Here is a 19,865-nt window from a genome sequence, read left to right as displayed (position 1 = left end):
AGATTTACGGAGGAAAGCTATTTTAAAAGAACACAATTCAAGATAATTACGGCTGCTTATAATATATGGAAAGGATTCTCTAAAAAGGTTGGAATAGGGAAATACAATGCATACACCAGATTCAAAAATAACCCTTCTTACCCAGTGCAGTGTTTTCAGGAATTGCATACCAAGAATGGGAGAGACGGGGGATAGGTAAGATTGGAGATATGCTAGATGACAATGGTATATTACAATTTATAGATTTGAGAAATAAGTATACGTTGAATACAAACCACTTCTTTAAATACCTTCAAATCAGAAGTTGTATACTGAATAAAAAAGGGGGTTCATTGGGCTTCGGGAAGAATATAATGATGGATCTTATAGAAAATGGTCATGACTGTACTATAAAGAGATTCTAATCAGAGATGACAAAATTAAAGAAAGATGATCTTGAGAAATGGACAGATAAATGGTCTCTAGATTTAGACATAGATAGGGATAGGGATATCTTTACTGAATCACTAGAGATGGGAAGCAAGATACTGTGCTCATCGTCCCTTCAGGCCCAGCATTATAAGATTTTGTATCATTTGTATTATACGCCATGGAAAATTGCTCAATGGGGGGGCTTATCCGGGACTACCTGTTTTAGGTGTGGCAGTATGGAGGCTAATCTGATACATATTTTTTCGACTTGTCCGCACCTAGATAAGTTAAAACAGGATATTGGAAACTTTTTCCAAAATGCTTTAGAAACAACAATAGAGCTAACCCCAGTAACCATTCTACTGGGGGTATACCCCAACGGGCAAATAAACTGTAAACATTTTATGTTTGTAGCAATGGCGATTCTTAAACTGTTAGTGGCCTCGGCCTGGCTTGACCCAAATCCTCCAACTTATCATCAATGGCTAGGTAAAATACTATCAGTACAAAAACTGGAAACAGCTATCTATGCCAGGAAGGGAAGAAAGGGTAAAAAACTGGGTATGCAAATTTGGGGTCCCTTTATTCGGTGGAAGTTTGGAACTGAATAATGAAATATGAAGAATCTGTATTATTGAATATTGGAATTTATGATTATGGATGTATATTCCCAGGTTGAATTGGTATGTATTAAGCATATTGCAATTTTTTGTGTTTTATTAATCTGTGTTCTATGATTCTTTTCTGTATCTCATTGTGCCCTGTTCATGTAAATAAGGGGGGGGCGGGGGAATGGGGGAAAAATCCTTCAATAAAAATATATAAAAAAAAAAAAAGAAATGAATCTTAAAGTAATGTCAAGTGGGCACGGACCGTGACCCACAGTGAACAAGACAAAACAACAGAATTCAGGCAAGAGCGAACAAGGCGGTCTGTATACTTGTAGTCAGTGAACAGACTTGATTAAGTTTTTTGGCTACCATTGTACTGAGCATTTATGAACATTTTAGGTACATATGGTACTAATGTGTCGACGACGTTTCGATGCCGAAACCTTAGATACATGGCATCAACTTCAGGACAAGTATATAAATCATGATTTTCTTGAAAGGATAGGTAACAATTGCTTACATACAAGGCAGTTTATGTGAGGGGACTGTCGATCCAGTCGGGATCGGTCGGTGGCAGAATCGCAGTACACGGATCCCCGCCTGGCATGACGTGTACTGCGATTCTGCCACCGGCCGATACCCGAGCCGCGAACTAGACGTCCTCAGTTTGAAACGCGGAATAACGCTATTAACAGACCCGCCATTCGAAGGGCTTTCCCTTGCCCAAAATACTCGCTCTCCGGACTGGATCGACGGTCCCCTGACATAAACTGCCTTGTATGTAAGGCAAATGTTACCTATCCTTTCAAGACAAACATGATTTATATACTTGTCTTGAAGATTATGCCATGTATGTAAGGTTTCGGCATCGAAACGTCGTTGACACATTAGTACCATATGTACCTAAAATGTTCATAAATGCACCGTAAAATGATACCCAAAAAACATAATCAAGTCTGTTCACTGACTACATGTATACAGACCGCCTTGTTCGCTCTTGCCTGAATTCTGTTGTTTTGTCTTGTTCACTGTGGGTCACGGTCCGTGCCCACTTGACATTACTTTAAGATTCATTTCTAATTGTGTGCATCTTTCAAATAAATTTGTGTCCGGCTGGACAAAGGACATACTGACTATCGAGTGTATGTCTATTCTTACCCTGATCTTTCAAGTACTAGGGTCCACTGTTTTTTGTAATAAATTGATTTATACCTAAACACAAAAAGCAGTCTTTCTTTATCTAGCTCTAGCTTTCTGCCAACTTTGGTGTAAATCAGTTCAGAGATTTAGGCTGTAGCTGTGTCTAAAGTTCCTATGGGAAAATGATTGGTATAAATGCTTTTTGGAAACCTGAACCCCCTTTTTTCTCTATCTTCGTCAAGTGTCACCAAAGTTACTAGCAGCACAAAACATGCACTTCCTATGGTAACAGGATCCTAACTATAACTACCCACTGGATAATATACCTATATGGGACTGCAAATCCACATCTTGTGAAATACATACTTGAATATGCACTTGTAAATGATGTCTGTACACTGAACAAATCGATTTGTGAATCGGGCCATAGGGGGTTAGCCTTTGGTTCGTTGACTCTGTGAATCGCTCTCCAGTCTGCGTTTAGATTATTTTCATTAAGATTGTTTTCCTTGAATCAATTTTCTTGTGTTAAGCGTGTTTGTGTTGAAACACAGCATAGACGTGGGCGTACAATTCAATCCTAATACGTAAAACACTGCAACTAAAACAAGGGGCTCAAGGTTAGAGCTGAGGGAAACAGTGTCTCTGCATCGGTATCAGGATGACCGCACCCTTGATGACAGTGATTTCCGGGGAACTGGCCTCGTACTGTCCTACAAAGTACGGAAGAACAAAATAAACTTGCACCAGGTACCTGGATGCTATTGTTTGATATTAACATATGATCTTTATATAAAGGGTTTCAAACCGCACTTCTACTGTTTCTATGTGCTGTACATAAAGTCTATCACTATTTCCCAACTTATTGTTCTCATTTTACTGACCTAAGGAGGATAGAAAGCTGAATCCGTGTCTGTGGGTTAAGCACACATGACTTTCAGACCTGATCATTTTTCTGCATCCACAGTTCAACTTTCTAAGCCATACTGCCAGCCAAGTCAGTTTAACAGAACCCATCACACAGATGAGAACACATTTAAATTAAAAAAAGAATGTCACCAAAAACGTGTGATGACAAATAATTATCTTCCAAAACAAAGCGTGCTCTCATTTTATGAGACTAGAATGCTGTCTGATAACTTCCAATGTCATGGAGGCAAGGCTCGGTGTTAGGAACCCTGAGGTCCAGATTTACTGGCATTGAGCAGGCACCAGAGCAATGCAAAGCAAGGTGTGGGGGCGCCTGCTATTTTTTATCCAGGGAAGAAGGAGTTTTGCACTGGTAAAAAAAAGATCTTAGAGCGCCAAAAATGTACTAGTTGTTGCTTTGCATGAAGGGATCATTACTGGTGCAAACACCCATAGGTTTTAAAGTAAGCCTGATGTGCTAGAAAAGGTCAGACTGTGCTTCACATTAAAAACTAAAGCATACTTGAAGCACAGGCAAACATTCTGAATTTTGTTAATTGAGTCAAAAGTGTGATGCACTGCATGCAGTGCACAGCGCACATCCAGTGCATGGGAAACTGAGGGGCATATTAGCAAGGGGAAGTATCGCCGCCTTTTTGGCGAATTGTGCTGAGAAAGCGGCGATTCTTCTAGAGCCCTATCCACAAGGGCATTTTAACACCTGGCTCAAGACCACTTTGCATGTCGGCGACAAACATTGCTAATGACATGCAAAGTGGGCGTTCCCACGTCCAACCACATGTAAAATGTGGTTGGAGGTGGGAACACCCTATTACCAAGGCAGGCGTTGGAAGAGGCAGACCTGTGATAAACTCATTTATCGCAGGTCTCCCAACGCCTGCTCTGACCTGGTGTTAGGGCATTGATAACATGGGGGTGTGGATCATAATGCTGATTCCATCCCCCCATATTATCAATGCACACATTAGCGCATGAAAACAACGTTTGTTTTCATGCGCTAATGTGCCATATCGCCGACTATCGCCGGATTTCATTTCACCTACGTGATGCGCATTTATAATTGCGCGCTATCACGGTGAAAAAAATCCGGCGAAAAAATTCCGGCGATAGCCGGCGATATGGGAATGTGCGTTGTGCGTTTTCTAACGCACTTCTAGGTTATATGCCCCACAGTTTGGCTACGCCTAGTAATTTGTACTGGAATGGTATGTCTATGCAAGAGATAATGTAATCACTTCTGCCCATATATATGCGAAGCAGTGTGTTATGCAAGGCTGTCTTGTTTAAGCACCAAAATACCTAGTGACACCAACATCAGGGCAATCTTTATAGATGTTGCATTGTTCTGTTTTCCCCATTGCACAAAGGTGCCCAGAAAATGTGGAGGCAATGCTGTGTTGTGTGAAAGGTTAGTAAAAGTCATCATATGTGAAATGTACTGTTTGAATATGCACATAAAAAGGCAAATATATTCAGAAACAAACAGTTAATGCATTGGCTGCCCTCAGTGAAAAGCGATACTTAGTTCAGATAACAGTCTCCGTAAACAACATGTTCACTACCAGACGCACCCCATACGTCTAAACCTGTTCATGTCAGATGATTTTAAAATAGAGTGAGTTAAGCCCCTTACACCTCCAGTGTGTCACTTTTAATATGGGGAAAATCAATGGGAAATCCTATTTTAAAGTGTCACTGATTCTCCTTCGGGCTGATCCCCACTGAAGCATACAGGAAGCATTATTCTAGTTTGTAATGGAGGTTCGGTGCAAAAGGAGACAGCCTCGACAATTCAGATAATTTGAGATGCGAGGTTAGATTGATAGCCAGGGTGTGAATTTGTTCATATTTCAGTATAATTTGAAAGGTGCAGAGGCTTAAAAAACGTTTGCCAAAACTAACTTTCTCTTGAAAATATGAATTGTGCGCATGGAGCACTGACTGAGATCCCTTCGAAGAAGTGCCACAGGTTTAAAACCTGCTGCTTCACAACTCCACGGAGACGTTTGCTGAAACCTAGCGGTAACTGCGACTGTTGTTAACAAAACAGCAACTTTTGGTAAATCTCGTCTAGGGCTGCAGTCAAATGCATGTGTCTTGTAAAGCGCACTGCTGCCCTGAGGCATCGTGGCGTGGTAGACCGCTGGGAAACCCGTCCTGGCTATCCCTGTGAGATGGTCCCTACTGGGTATCTCCAAGGTGAAACCAGGCATCGCCGGCGAATGTGGGGGGCCGTTGTAGAGATGAGGCAAGCTAATGCCCAGAGTTGCCGAGTGTGATCCCTGGTTAGAGTAGGCACTGAGGCGAGAATTATCGAGTCGGTTGACCCCTGCCGCGTCGGGGATTGAACCCTGGTCCCAGGCCGTTTTCTGCTTCCGGGTCTGCCGCCTCTAACCAGTGAGCCACAGCATTCCAAAGGTATGAGATTGTCGAGAAGAGGGAGTAAAACAGGAGGCGGTTGTGTCTTGATTGAGTTTATGAACATAGGGGCAGATTTACAAGCCCTTGCGCCACTTTTTCCATGTTAAAAATGATGCAAATGTGGCGCAAGGGGCTTGTATATCTGCCTTATAGTGTGCAAAATGGAAATCGCTAACAATATACCTGATATTAGGCTATTCCCAGCATTTGCAACTTTGTGTTTATTTCCACAGGAGCTAAACAACCCTTCAGCTATGAAGACATCTATCAACCTGATTCCCATTATCTTGGAAGCCATAGAACAGTTATTTTAAACAGGTTTCCCTAATATGTTTAAATTACTAATTCCATATCTGGCAGAAAAGTGACTCTAACCTGCTATCAAATACATTCCGCTCCCTCCAACTACAGCATGGAGTAGAATCCCTCCAGATCTGCCCAGTCCCTGCTCTAGCCTCATTCTACACAGAAAATAAAGGACCCTGTGAGCTTTCACGCCCTGCCCACTCCCTGATAGGATTTTCGTTCCCCTCTATGTTACCCTTCTAGCTCTACCTGCTTCCTAATTGTGTCCCCCAAAAACGTAATCTTTTCACCCACTGGATGCCAATCTGTATTCCTGGAAAGGGTAGGTTACCAAAAGGAGCATCAGAATTAGGGGTGTGGGAACAAAATTGGTAGAAAAAAACTAAGGTGAATGTTTATGTGCCTGGCAATACAGTGAGAACAGATGTTGAAAATACAAATAGTGAGAGGTTCACGTTATATGGTCTGATTAAAAAAGATTTGTGTATGATTAAGTATAACTTTCTCTTGTAGTACTCCATGCTTACGTCTCCAATTCGGGGGCACTACAATTAGCATTCACTTTGTCATGTCACTAAGGGGCTGCAGCATCCTAAATTCCTTTAGTAAACTCAAAGTGGCAATAGGGTTTTCTTGCATAAACCTCCACTAGACACAAATTCACTTATGCGACAGGTCTCAGTAAGAACACTTCCAAATAGTGATTATCAAGGAGATAATCATAAAATCAAGTCAGAGTTAATGAAATGGAATACCCAGAATCACTCAGCCAATATGCTGTCCAATCAAGATCCAGAATAAAATACTCAAAAGTAACAGTTCTGCATACACTGTCAAGGCCATCTGTGCACTAATGAGAAGGCTGGTTGAAATGCTTTGAGAGCTACCCTTCACTTCTGTTTATATTTCACATGCAGTAGCGGCTACTGGTGGGAGTGCTACCGGGCGGTGATGTGGGGGGGAGGGGCAGGGTGGGTGGTAGTAAGCACCGGAATATGGATGAATGCAGGTAAGTTGACAATAAAATCAATAAAACAAATTTTGTTGTGTGCGTTGCATCGCATTTGGCAACGCAGAGTACACAACGGAATTTGTTTTATTGATTTAATTGTCAACTTACCTGCATTCTTCCATATTCTGGTGTTTACTACTCCCCGCCCCACATTACTGCCCGGTAGCACTCCCACCAGGAGACGCTACTGTTCACATGTAATCTACAAATTGCATTTATACCCTCAACCCAATTACTGCACACACCCTCCATCACCTTCCCTGTGCACCCCTCTTCATCCCCCACCACTGTGTAGCCTTCCATTCTCTATCACCACCACTGTTTAGTACCCCTCACTCCATGTGCAGTGACTGCGCTGAGCTCCCCATCCATCCTCACCACTATGCATCACTCCCTGACACATCCTTGCCAGTGTGCAGCCCTTCTACTTCCATTCCCACCATTATGCAGCACTCACACTGCACCCCATCACTGCGCAGCCCTTCTCTCTCTCCATCCTCCACCGCTGTTGTAGCATTCCACCCTCACCATGGTGCAGCACTTCCTCCATCTATCCCCACCACCTTGCAACACTCCGACCTCCTCCCCCACCATTGTGCAGCACTTGCCTCCAACCTCATCACTGTACAGCTCTCGCCTGTCCATACCCCACTACTGTGCAGCATTCCACCCTCTTTCTCAACCATTATGCAGAACTCCACTCTTCATCCCCATCCGTATACAGGACGCACTCCTTTGTAACCACCATTGTGCAATACTCCCAACTCCACAATGTGAAGCACTCCTTCCTCCAGGCCCGGCTCCAGGAATTTTTATTTAGGTGGGCTAAGGATGCATTTGGGCGGGCCCGATTTGTCACTTATATGTCTAGCCAGGGCTGCTTCAGGACCCTCCTTTATCTCTCCTTAGTCTTAAAAGGGCCCAGTAAAACACATTTTCTTTCCAAATCTCTTTCAAAATGTTATCACTCTCAAAAAGTCTTTTTTTCCATGTAATGTCCCTTTGATGGGAGAGGAGGTTTCTGAGGTGGTAGTATTAGGCAAGTGACACTTTTTGAGTTCTCCCTCATGACCTCCTCCTCGGATTCCCTCACTGCGACCCTCTGTCAGCACCCTTCATCTCTCCATAGCCCCCCCATTGTCCTCCTCTTTGGATTCCCTTACTGCCATCCTCCTCCAGCACCCCTCATATCTCCGTAGCCCCCCATTGACTTCCACCTCGGATTACCTCACTACCACCTTCCTCCAGCGCCCCTCATCTCTCCATAGCCACTCTTTCATATCCATTTCATTTGTTGTATAGCGCTACTCAAATCAGTGTAGGGTGTCACAGTACTTTAAATCACGCATACATTAATCAGAGACAATCAATCTTGCAAGTATGTAAATCAGTCTAGAGGGAATGTCAAATAAGCCAATGAGGATCACAAGGTGTAGGACTCACATGTCATCCATACTGGTGGGCAGTATATTTTAAGAGGGTTTGGTCTGGAGAAGCACAAATACAGGATTTGAAGCATAAATAAATAAATAAATAAATACCTCAATTGTTAGGGGTTGGCTTGACTGATAAAAATGTATATCTGCTCAAACTCTTTTTAGCAACAATAGAATAATGAAAGACTGGGGAAGTTCTAACTACATTACAACACAAAAAAGCGATGCTCTAACTATACCATCCAGGTTTGCATGTAGCTCTTTGATGACAGTTCATAGGTCACTGTCCTATGATAGGATTATAACTTCTGAACTACAAGTAACACAAGAATCTCTGTGACAAAGGCAGTAACCCACTTAGCTATCCACATAAAATACATTTTATCTGCATTTCAAAACTATCAACAGATAGGTGATTGCTCTCCAGCAGGATCATAAATCCCCTGAGTTATCTGGTCATTTTATAATTGTAAATGAAGCCTATAAGCAGCTGCAGGGGTCAGAAAAGGTGAATCGTGATAATCAATTTGTTTCTCTCCAGCACTGAATAGAAAAGGAAATATCCATGCAGCAGGAAGGTTACGGTTAACTGGTGCCAAAGAAAGGATTTGTCCCTTTGCCATGCCCCTATTTTACCTGCACGAGTGAGTGGGGACACAGCCCACCTTTCTAAATGGAGATGTGTGATTGGGGATGCCTGTGAGAGAGAGCACAGGCCATATCACTCAACTCTCAGAACAGGAAGAAAACCAAAGTTCAGAGGAATGTTTTCAGTGAAAGTGGCCAATTTCTACTGGCCTTTCTGTCGGCACTGTCAGTGCCAAGGCTTATGTTTAGGTGGGCCCTCCATCACCCACCACTTCTCAGCTCTTACGCCTACATCCCCACCACTGTTCAGCACTCTTCCCTACATCCCCACCACTGTGCATCATTCCACCATCTATTTCCGCCACTGTGCAATGCTTGCACCTCCCACCCACCAATGTGCAGGACTAGTCTCCCATCCCAAGACCATGCAGGACTCCTCCCTGCGACCCACCACCCTAGAGGAACTCCACTCTCCGTCCCCCACTATACAGCCCTCCTGGTTTCATCCCCAACACTATGCAGCAGTGTAGCTATGATGGCAGTAGAAATCCCCATGCCAAGAGGAAGAGGTCTGTGGACTCAACTCTGACTTCATTCCACTTCCAGGCCAAGCAGCCTTCCTGCTGTTGTTTCAAAGCTCCCTGCACCAGGTGTGTTAGCCCTGTAAGATAGTTCAATTTGCAGCATCTTTGTCACCAATAAAGTAAGCCAGAACAGATTTCCTGTCACATTTGCCCTTGTTGCCAGTTTATTTACAGCAGATGTTTTCTTAAATGTATACGTGGATTATCAAACTCTGTTTTTCAAGCTCCGCTCCTCGTGACTCCACCCCCTTTCCTCGGCCACACCTGAGCCCCCAATACATGGGATCATGGAGTCAAGTTTTTTTCCAATTCCAGCACTGTGTGTAACTTGAAAGAAATCTTAACTTGGGTCAGGACAAGATGTAGCATGGGTAGCTCGTAAAGCAAAATGTACTATCTCCGCTAAGGTTCGAGTCCTCGTAGCGCCGCTCCTCCTTTCAACATCCCGAATTTAATCCAAGGGGGCTCGTGACCTTGGACCAGGGATATCACTCGCTGTTTGTAGAACTCGGTAGCAACAAGCATGGTGTCAACACTACTCATTTACTCTCCAGTGCGATTTAACTGCGAACAATCTTCCTGAGTCCATGCGTGAAGAGCTGCGGAAACTGCATTTCAATCTCTGAGCAGAAGAAAAGGATGTATTCGTGTAAATAATATATGTTAATTGTGGTTATCTGCTTGCGCTTTACTAGGAGGCGTCTGTGCTGAATTAGGGAAAAGCAACACTTGCGGTGTGCAACAAGTATGTATGTACCCGCAGTGGTGGTGGGATGAGGGCGTGGGTGCTGGAGCTTGTGAAATAAATGAATGTTGTTCAGTCAAACTTGCAATAGCTCCTCGGTTCAAGGGAGGTTGCCGTGTCCTTATTTTCACGAACAGGGTTGAACTCGACTGACACATCTTATTAATAACTCAGAAGTGGCAGGGCCGGGGCTCGCTTTAGGAGCGTTAACTCGCCATGTTCTAGTAGCGCCGTGATGCAAAGCACGCGGCTGTTGCAACCTCCCAAGTACTCCAAAGTTACGCTACTTGCGTAAAGCTCTGGCGGATACTATCCCCTGCAGTGAAAAGCTTCAATCCACGATCCTTTCCCATTCTTCATTAACCCCGGCTCCAGGTAAAGCAGAGCCTTTTGGAGTTGTACATTCTTGGCCTCGTTTGCTTTAGTAATTTAAAGCAAACAAGTAGACAACTGCCCCTGTTCTAAAGACAGCACTAAATGTGACTCTGGAGACGTAGTGGAGTTTGAACCGAAACTGTTCCTTAGGAGAAGATTTCGAGAATTTGCTTGGACTCTTCGAAACCAAAAAGTTGGTCCGTGGTGGCAACAGGAGTGTGCACGCTCGCGGTTTTTGCATTGCGCTGTCCTTGGTTGTGGGGTGCTGAAATGTGCACTCCCACAGCATATGCGTCCACCTTTGCTCTGGGTGTTGAGAATACGCACTCTCACAATGTATTCATTCGCCTCGCTTCTTGTGTTTGAGCATGAGTCTACCCAAAGGGCTGGGATGCACATTGGTCCTTGCATCATTCGGAACAGCAACATGTCCGAAGCGTCTGAATGCACATGGGCAAAAAGAGTGTGTGATTCGGCACACCAGCAGCGGCTGGGTGCTTCCTGGTTCTAGGGTGTAAAAATAATCACGCCACAGCACACGTGCGCACCTCAGTTCTGCATTGTGTTGTGCATTTCCACTGTCTGTGTGTGCACTGGTTCAGGGTCGTGAGAATGTGCACAATCGTGCTATCTGAACCTGCTCCGGTTCAGGAGGGGGGGGGGGGGGGGGGGTTGTGAATGTGCACGCCAAGAATGTGTGTCTTCCTGGGACCTAGATTACCTATATCGCGCATACTTAATAAAAACCAGCGTGTGTGAGGGTTTGAGAATATGACCACCCCTACAAAATGTTTGCACCTAGATTTTGTTGTAATCCCACAGTGCATGTGGGTGAGAACGTGTATACACCCATAGTGTCTGCACATGCCGTGGTTAGGTGCACAGTGTATGTTTGCTGCCGAGGTCAGCAGTGTGGGGGTGCTCGCATAGTGTGGGCATGCCCATAAACTCTGGTTCTGAGATGGGAGACTGATAACTGTGTCTCTGTATGCCTTGGGTCTGACACTGTGCTTCACGTTAGTTTCTGCACAAACTTTGGTTCTAGTCTGTGAAAATGTACACGTCTAAGGTGTCTGTGGACACCTCGTCAAGCGTAGTAGGCGCTATATAAATGCAATTACAATGCCTTGGTTCAGAGGTGTTAGAATTTGCACGCGCACTTTGTGTGTGCCGTAGTTCTGTAGTTTGAGAATGTTCTCGCCCACAGTGCCTGTATTTGCATTAGTTCTAAATTGTGAACAGGAATGCACACAAGCACACACATACATGCACATGTATGTGTCTTGGTTCTGACTGATGGAATATGCACGCCCACAGTGCCTGCAAATGTCTCAGTTCTAGGTATTTGAATAAGAGCGCGTTCTCTCTCTCTCCCTTCCTCTCTCTCTCCCGCGTGTTATGAGAATGTTCACTCCCCAGTGTCTCCTTGTGACGAGACTCTGAACTGAAGACCCCTGGTAACATTTCCAGTGGAGGGTGAGATAACGGAGATGCTTATTACTTTATCCCTCATCTTTTAATGCAGGAAGAGCTTAAGGGGATGGAGCGCAGAAATGAGTTTCAAACCGCCTGAAAGTCGTCAACATTCTCTCACTGCGCTCGTGCGTAGATGGAGGGACGCTGGAAGGCTAGAAGGCACGGCGGTGCCGCTGAGAAGCAGGGCAGGCAGGACATGCCCCATGCAGCTGGTTGGCGAGCTCTTCCGTCATTTCGCCTCAAGAGGAGGCATTCGCCTTTATCATCACTGCTCCAGCACGGGGAGCAGTGCAGTAATGCATTCCATCTAGATCATCGCTGTCGCATGCACGTGCGGTCATATCATGATTTAAACACACTCATCAGGCGAAAAAATGACGATGGTCATGTGTGCAAGGGAGCCAACCGCCACTGTTCAGCCGCCACTGGTGAGGCGCATCCCGTAAGTCCTTCCATACTCTATTTTCTCAGCAACAGCAGTGTCCCGGGACAGCTCTTGCAGAAAGGTGGACAGACGTGCTGCGCGGGGAGCTGTCCACTCCTAGGTGCTGGACTACGCATGGAAGCCCAGATCAGGAAGTCAGGGCGTCTCAAAGCAGAACAACCTTTTACGCAGATAAAGTAGCACAGTCTGCCAGCAAATCTTTTTTAACCCCAAATCTAATCTGTACATTCTATCTACTGGCCCGTTTTTAAAAATAAAAATAAAACTTCAGTTTTACAACGTCCATAGATGCCAACATATACGATGACTGCACTTTTACAAAGAATTCCCTAGCCGTCTACTCCAATTCACCCCTTAAAGAACCACAACACTTCAGCACAACAGTGAATTGATGAAGACACGCGTAAACCACGTGTCTCCACGATCTTACCATTCTCGCTAAGTGAGCCATTATTTCGTTATTTAGAAAGCAGTCAGTGCACGCGTGCGGCTACTTTAGTTGTAAACGATCAAACACTATTGGTACGCCTTGTGCATGCACACCAAAGCCAAAATGCAACTTACCTGCAACAGAGATCTGCTCTCCCCTGAATGGGCTGGAGCTGCTGCTGGCGCGCGCCGCACAGTGGGCGCCCCTCGCTAGGATGGATTCACTGGACGCCCATACACGGAGGATGATGCATCGCGGTCCAGGCTCCAGCTGAGGGCCGGTAACCGGTAGGAGTCTCACATCTGCGGCTCCGGTGGCCGGGCTCTCCCGCGCCGTCTCGTGTTATTTATACACAGGCTGCTGTCCTCTCCAGCACGCAGCCAGCTGGAATGACACAACCCCCTGCTCAGCACACCATAAAACTGCAGCCTCCTTCTTGGACACGAGGATTACACCGGGGGAGCCGTCAGGGAACAGCAAAAATGCTGTGATAACTATTTAATCACACAAATACCAGCTGTTCTCGCGCCTGCTCCCGGTCCTGCTGCCGGTACAGCCGCGTCTTGTTTATCTGGAGCCTCTCTCTGTCACACATACACACACACATGCACTATTTATCCCTCTCACAATCTTCCTCTTTAAGTCCCTTTCTCTCCACCCCGCGTCCTGCTCAGACCCTCCCTTCTCCCTTCTCCCTTTAATCTCGCTCTCCCTCCCCTCTCCTTTCGCCTTTCGCACCTCCCGGGTTCTGTCTCTCGGTGTCTATATCTTTAGCCAAAGTTTCTCTCGCTTGCTCGCGCCTCTGCCACCAGCCTTGTCTCGTTTTCACTCCCGCGCCCACTGGTTCTCTCCCTGTCATTCGCCTGTCTTATTTCTGTGTGATTCAGTCACACTCTTTCTTTCGACGTCCCCTTCTCCTCTCCCTCTTTCTCAGATGCTCACTCCTTTACCCCCCACTCTCCTCATTTCTCTCGACCCTCGTTCTTTCACCCTTGCGAATAGCCTCTCTCTCTCACTCTCCCCTCCTCTCCCCCACTTTCCCTCGCGCCCTTCCTCTCCTTCTTTCAAACTGTCACGGCAGCTTTCTGAGATCTTGATTGGCAGAAAGAGGCATTTCCCTCGCTAATCCTTCAGGCGCGGGGCTCGGGCTGCTGTGATGTCACCCGCAAGACGGGACGGGACGGGGCGCCAGAGACATTCCAGCGGAGGAGCCGGGCGTAGACGCTCGCCGTATTCCTCTCACACACAGTGATTGATGAATAACTGAGAGGGATTGAAGAACCTGTCACTATTCCGTGTGCCGCTGCTTCCCATTCTACAGCTGTGCTATGTTAAATGCTGACTGAAAGCACCTATTTTTTTTTTTAGTACTGGCTCCTGGGGTAGAACGATGAATTAAACAGATTGCCAGTCATAATAACAAATATATGCTTCCTCTTGTCGGTTGGGGCATTCTGTCTGCACCAAGCAACACTCTGTCACTAGTAGTTAACTATACGGCAGAAGCAGGTTTGTTTTCATCAAGAGTGGCTACTTGTCACATTATGAGAAGTAGAATATAATGATTTCAGGTGCAAACTATACCCTGTAGCATTTCTTTACAAACTATTATTCACCTTTTAAAAGTTCAATCAGGGCTTTAAGTGGGGGGTGGCTGAGGGGGGCTGAGCCCTCCAGTTTTTTGGGGGGCCTTGAAAGGGGGCTCTAGGGGGCTCTATTTTCGGGCCTCAAAGGTCAACGGTAAGGTGAGCAGACGTCCCGGTTTTTGTTTGGTGTTACTAGTGTGGGTAACATGTCTTGCCAATTTCGTTTTTCACCATTGAAAGACTATATTCCCCATAGGATAACACGGGGAATGCTGTGTGATATGTTTACCTGCATATCTTTCCATAACGGCAAGATAGACATATGGAATCTGGTATCCCTGAACGCAGAATTTAATAACACATCCTTTAGTGAAGGTGGTTTTTAAATTCTAAGTTTGGAAAAAGCGCTTTTAGAAAGTGGCTATTTTCCTGTTCAACCTTTCTGTGTGCCTTTGCCTGGTTATGTATTAACTGTCTGATTTGTGAGTGTCAGGGGCTGGGGGGGCTGGGAGGGCTCCAGGAGGCTGGCTGAGTCAGCACAAGGCTGAATAGACCCATCTGCATGTAGAATGGTGGGAACAGTAGTACTTGGGTTTCAATAGGGCTGCGCCTGCCTGCCACAATGCTGGCTCCACCTCTCGCGGTGTGTCTGATGGCCCTGGCCCACACTCACAAAGGAAGAAGAGGTGCACTGGCAGAGTGCACCCACAATTGGTTTAGATTGGGTCTAGGACCCCTCACACAAGAAGAACAAAGATTTTTGGGGTATAAAAGCAGGACTGGAGCCCCAGTAAAAATAGATTAGGAAACTTTGTGATCAAGAAGGAATCCGTGCTGAGTGTCTGGGAGCTGACCTACAGTTGCTGTGATTGCTAAGGAAGGGACTGTCTGCTGTGTCCCCCTAACTTGAAGAGGAGCTGTGCTGTGGGCTTTGCCCCTCGGAAGCCTGCCAGTCTCCAAGGGCCTAAGAAGAGCTGGGAACTCAGGCATACAAAAGTTCTCCAGCACCCACTCTTCCAGCTGCTGTGTGGGTCTCTGCGCTGTGCCTTCGTGAAGCTGCCTCCCTGTGAAATCTGTCTCGGTGTGCTCATCGGCACACAGCTGGGGCGTAAGGTCGTGAGGCCTGCTCTGCCTCAAACATGATCTGCCCCAGGATTGAGTCCCTCGCGCTCTGTGTGTGCGGATTAATGCACTGCTGAGGAACTTTGGAGCGCCTGCTTTGCCCCCGAGCACTGTGTGCACATTTACTCCACCACCGTCCCTCGAGCTGTGTTGTGTGCCCAAGGTCGGGTTCGCCGCTCTGAGAAGGAGCCTTGAAAACACCCTGCCAGTATTCACCACCACCACCACCACCGGCCCGGGATCATCATTTCCGAGCCATGCTCAGATTGGTCACAGCAACAAGGATTTCCCCCAGCAAAGCGGAGGTTCGTCAGGTGGAGCTACGTTGCATCTGGAGAGGCCCGAGGCATCCCCTAGCAAAACGAGCTTGGGGAGCCCCGCATCATGGGGGCTGCGGGGGGCCTTTGTTACACCACTGGCGGGAGATCCATATTCAAGACTTCTTCTGGACTTTAGCTCAATAGCTGCTCTCGCTTTTCAGTTTATAATTCAGTTCACATCTGGTTGGTAGCCCTCGCAGTTGCTCATTGTCGCCCTCTCTATTTCTTGGGTCAAAGTTAGCACCTCTCCTGCCATGCCCCTTTGTAGTGCTGCTTCTTGCCTACTTTGTTTGGTGGGTCTTACAAGTGTGTTTGCAGCAGTGCGCCAGGACCTTCAGTCAGATTCCTGGCACGCCCCCGGGTCACTGTTGTACCACTCACTGCTGAAACCAGTATGGCATGTTTCATAAGGAATCTATTCCTTGTTATATGCCCAGTATTATCTGTACAGCACATCCCTCAGTACTACAGCCAGTCAGCTTTCCTCCCCTTGTAACACCAAGATAGGGGATGCTGTCTCTTGAAACAGAGCTGTGCAAAGGATGTAGACTCCAGTTCGCCATTGCTCTTTTGCTCCCATTCCCTGGTTCTCTAAAGAAAGAGAGATTCTATTTCTCACCCTTCGGTTTGAGGTGATCACTCGATTGTCCTCTTTTGCCAGCAGAGAGCAGTAGCGAGTAACGAGTAACGAGTAAGAGTAACGAGTTACGAGGTGAGGCGAGGCAAGGCGAGGCAAGGCAGAGCCGAAGCTGTGTGAAACGCCATCCAGCCGCCATCGGCCAAATATACCCGGCAAACGCGGCAAAAAGCCCCCGCTCGTGATTGAGACTCCAGCCCCTTCGAGAAGCCCGATGCTCGGCGCATCGTAAGATAGTGGCAGAGGCGGCTGCCTGAGTGAGCTTCTGGGGAGCCGTGAACTAAGGAGAACCAAGGATAGGTGCCGAGAGCTGAGGAGGCGGAGTACCGCCGGGGCCGACGGAGCAAACGGACCCGATCAACGTTTCAAGGCGTTTCAAGGTGTTTCCAGGCAACTCCGGATCAGCGTGTCCCGGCATCTTCGGATCGCGGAGAGTGCCCACGGGGGTCCGCGGGTGTCTGCGGAGCCAGGCGGGGGCGGACTATCGACGGGCCACCGATTACAGCAGACACTTCTCCCAGCTACATCAGGCTCCTCTACCTTGTGGGGCAGGGCTTCGCCAAGCAGCAGGACATTGGACATTGGGTGAGAGGAGTCAGCCTTGGCAAGCAGCGCGATTGCGCTAAAAAGCGTATTTTTAAAGCATTTTTTAAGATTGTTTATTATTGCCTAGCACTGCCTACTGCAGCAGATTAACTATCACTATCACTGAGGAGAGGAGCACCTGACAAAAGCTGATTAATAGCAGCAGCAGACTGACAGACTGACAGCGTGACATTTAAACATATTTAAACACATTCAAACACAGGAACCACAGGCGAGTCTGTTTTATAGAGCGCAAAGCGAGACTTGGTGCTATAGCGCTCTGTAACGCCAGAAAGAGCTGTCACCCCGCCATATACCGCCATATACTGCCATATTCCGCCATATTCCGCAACGTCACATTGCTGTCCCTCCCTGACGGCAGCTGCTCCGACTCTATTCGTTCTTGACCTAGCCGCCCCCCAACTCCTAGTGCCACACCCCAAACCAGGGTTGTTGAAAGCCGAGGTGGTGGCTCGGCAGGGAGCGGATTCACGGCAGGAGTTAGAGGGAGCGGACGGGCTTGGGAGGAGGAGCAGGTAGGAGTGCGGGAAGTAGAGCAGGAGGTGGTGCGGATCTGTATTTACGGATACTAGCAACTCCAGTGACAAAAAGCGGGAGAAGCAGGGCTCGGAGTGTAACCTCAGGACCCGAGCCGCATCAGCACTGTGAGGGTCTTGGGAGGCCCTGTATTTAAAGTAGACCAGAGGAGTGGCACAGAAAAAGAAGAAGAATCCCCCAAATCAGAGAAAAAAGAAAATAAATACCAGGAGAGCCGGGAACACGTAACCTGACAGACCTTGTTAAACAAGCCGGAAAGAATGAGATACGGGAAAGTGCGGCAGGATACAAGTGTACGGTTACATAGAAACGAAGAAGATACAAACCAAGCCACACTAAAGACTGGTAGAAAAAAGAGGAAGGTCCCACAACAAAGAGAGAGACTAGTGTCAGCACCTGATCCAGCAATAAACAGCCCAAAACAAAACAATATTGGAATTCAGAAATTCTTTTACCTAAAGGACCCTATGGCTGTCATCTACGGGCAAACGCAGGAACAAGCCCTCCTTCCCAGCCCAATATCACCAGCATCAAGGATAAAAGAGAATGAGCAGCTGCAATTAAACAGCATGAAGGAAAATAAAAAAGAAGTGCAAGAAGTGCAAAAATTCTACATTGAGAACAGTCCAACAAATAAAACAATAAACCAGATACAAACCTCTCGGACTGTTGCTAAGCAGAAGAGTAATTCTGGCACTTGCAAATCCATTGTAGTACTAGCCCAGATAAACACGAATGACCCTCAAACGCCTGAAAAAGACAAGAAAATAAAGATTGTGGATGAAGACAAGGACAAGGAAAAATCAATAATGGGAAACAAAATGAGGGCTGGACCCATTACCACACAGGACACATGGCCATCCTCTCTTTCCCTACCTGACGATATATGTCTGGACAGACAAAAAGAGATAGAAAAACAAACTCAATCTCAGTTAGAAGAATATCTAAAAAATAATCAAGCCCTGAAAGCAAAACAAACACTAGAAGAAGACCTAGACCAAGGACCAAGTGGCAATGAAAGGTTGGAATCTACTCCAATACTTATACTCCATTCGGATGACAACCCCAATAAATGGGACGAAAGGCAAGAACAAAGTAAAAGATGGTCAAAAGGAAATCTAAACCTAGCATCACCAATTACTATATCATCCATGAGTAGGTCAGAAGAAGAGTCAGATGTCCAGGAAATACCGCCCAGAGAGCTCCATAAGGCCCCATGGAGCAAAACACTATTAAACACCTTGGACCAGGCAATTAAGGCTTTGAATTTTCAGTCTGATAAAATGGACGTTCAAATCGACCTAATAAACCTTATTGCTGGTCACATTTCAGGAATTAATACCAGGCTGGACCACATGGCAACCCTGCTATCGAGGAGGGTTGATAAGGGCCCCTACACAGAGACAAACAAACCAAGCTGTGTATGTGGTAAACTAGTGGACAATTTGGCAAACCTACCGGAAATATTAAAAGACATATTAGGGGCAGTACAGTCGTTAGTTGTAACAAAACAAAATAAAAATAATCTGAGTCCCAGTGGGGAAAAGAAGGCCGAAGTGGAAATTGGGAGTCCAAAAAAATCAAGAGAACTTAACCAAAACAGCGACCTGGAACAAGAGATAAATATGATAATTGAAGAAAATTCAGACCAGAAAGCCGGCCAAATAGATGACAAAAAAATTATAACTGTCAACACAAAAACAAAGTTAACAAAAAGAGAAAGAAAGCGCGCCAGGAAAGGGAGGGCACAGCTTAAAATGCAACCATCGCCAAGTACTCATACGTATCCTATCTTCCGCCAAACCAATTCAAAGAAAGAGAAATTGGTCCCTGAAGTCATCGTTTCTAAGCATACAGACAAGTCCCAAGACCAATCAGCTCAGCTAAATACAGAGAACGTAAGCAGCTCGATCACTGAATTATCAATCTGTCCCTTATCAGCAAAACCAAAGCAGATACAAGGAAGTAAAAACCTGAATACTCAAAATCAAAAAAACACACAACCCCAGGACAAAGATGCAACTCACGTTGAGGTTGATGAAAGGATTTTAGGACAAGAGGCCCGTGTAAATCGAATAGTCACGATTCACCAGTCAGACGAAAACCAAATACCCGAGGCCAATTTAGTAAACCAAGATACGCGAACC

General features: G+C 46.2%; 1 protein-coding gene across 1 annotated transcript in view; it reads right to left on the bottom strand.

The window, feature by feature from the left end:
• The window catches only part of LOC147728380 (N-heparan sulfate sulfotransferase 4), a 1,294,254-nt gene extending 1,280,446 nt beyond the window's left edge, over positions 1 to 13,808 (bottom strand). The window contains exon 1 of the mRNA XM_086963276.1: positions 13,045 to 13,808. The gene's annotated coding sequence lies outside the window, so the exon portion shown is untranslated. The remainder of the gene's footprint in view (positions 1 to 13,044) is intronic.
• Between the last annotated feature and the right edge of the window lie 6,057 nt (positions 13,809 to 19,865).

Source organism: Lissotriton vulgaris, chromosome 3_1 (genome assembly GCF_964263255.1).
Source record: "Lissotriton vulgaris chromosome 3_1, aLisVul1.2, whole genome shotgun sequence".
Classification (NCBI taxonomy): domain Eukaryota; kingdom Metazoa; phylum Chordata; class Amphibia; order Caudata; family Salamandridae; genus Lissotriton; species Lissotriton vulgaris.
This window is presented reverse-complemented; position numbering and strand designations above follow the sequence as displayed.